Consider the following 1,624-nt stretch of genomic DNA (forward strand, 5'->3'; position numbering starts at 1 on the left):
TGCTGATGGTCACAGTTCCTCTCAAGTTAGCCTTCTCCATATGATTGTGCTGGCTTTAGGTAACTGCTTCCTGACTTCATCGCTTTTGGCTTTGGGTTATTAACAACACTACTCTGTCTTTCTAATTGCTATTAATCTCTGTCTCTGCCTCGATTTAGGCTTAAGTATGGTAACTGTCTACCATTACTACTTGTGGGGCACTGCATTGTTCCTTGTGGTACAGTTTGTGCTGGAACTGTTGTAGATAGTTCCTTATTATTAATTAATATCATTATGGAATTATCCTAATTTGGGTCTGATATCTATTTACTATGGTGGTCCTGACTTATTCAATGGCAGAGTCCAGAACACATTTGAATGAGAAAAACAGATAATTTCTTAGAGCTCATCTTGCTTTCACTCTTTAAAAAGAAGCTGGAATTCAGGAAACCACTGAACAATATATCTTAATTTTGCAGATAGAGACTCAGTAGCAAGCTGACTCAATTTATATTGCTTGTAGATTTAAATAGACAACTAAATAGAAAAAAATTATACAGATTAAAGAGGAAAATGCAGAGAAAATCAACATTAAATACTCTAAGATCTACTGGATGAACTTCAAGGTGATATATATTAAGGAAGAAAAAAGAGAAAAGAAGAAAAGAAAAGAAAAAAGAAAGAAAGAAACCAAAAAAAACCTACCAGGAATATATGCTGTTACTTATATCTTATCATATTCATGTCTCTAGACAAAGACATTCTCTTGAGAGTTTTATGTCATAATGACAAGTCCTTCCTTGGACCCTAAGGACATAGGCTTAAGTCACATTTTAAGAAGTTTTATTTTTGTAAACTAGTAATGAAGATATTTCCTTTGGAATAAATTTAAAGAGAAAGGGAATCCTTCTCATAACAGAGCCTTTAATGGTCTAAGAAATTCCTCCTCTGAAAGAGGCAAGGGCTATGGACACTGGGTCAGGATTAAAGACGTTTGCTCACAAAATTCTGGAGACTCAAAAAGGAAATGGAGATTAGAAGAGTTTGATAATACTTGTTTTCATATACTATGTTGTAATTTCAAGTACCACAACTATAAATAAATAAGACTCAAGAGACTTAAATCTTTTAATGACACATACACTCTAAAATATTGACTAAGTTTAGTTAGATTTCTAGCCAATCCCCAAACCCAATCTAAATGTGGTAAAACATACTTAAAAATTAAACTTCTTAAGACATTCCCCAATTGTGTTTTCTGTGTACAGATCACAGACTATAGATTGGATAATTATATATTCTGGCTTACATAGGATAATTCTGGTTTATCTTTGTCTTCCAGAATGCTGCTTATTTTAACATATCCTCCAGCTTATCCTTTCTCAAAACTAGCATGGAGTGACATTCAGGCAAGATTGAACCAAGGCTTTCCCTTCTATACTTACACTTCTTCTGTGGACATAACAGACTGTTAGACTCTTTGGCAATGCTAAGGATTAGGCCTGAAACTAAAAGTTTGTTTGGGACAATTATACTACTAGCAACTAGAGATTTCCTTGTTTGTCAAATGTCATGACAGGAATATGACTTTTTGTTCTCAGAGTTAGATTTTGCCTCTTCTATTGAGACACTTGTGATAGTATGA

Source organism: Miniopterus natalensis, chromosome 10, assembly GCF_054644295.1.
Source record: "Miniopterus natalensis isolate mMinNat1 chromosome 10, mMinNat1.hap1, whole genome shotgun sequence".
NCBI lineage: Eukaryota > Metazoa > Chordata > Mammalia > Chiroptera > Miniopteridae > Miniopterus > Miniopterus natalensis.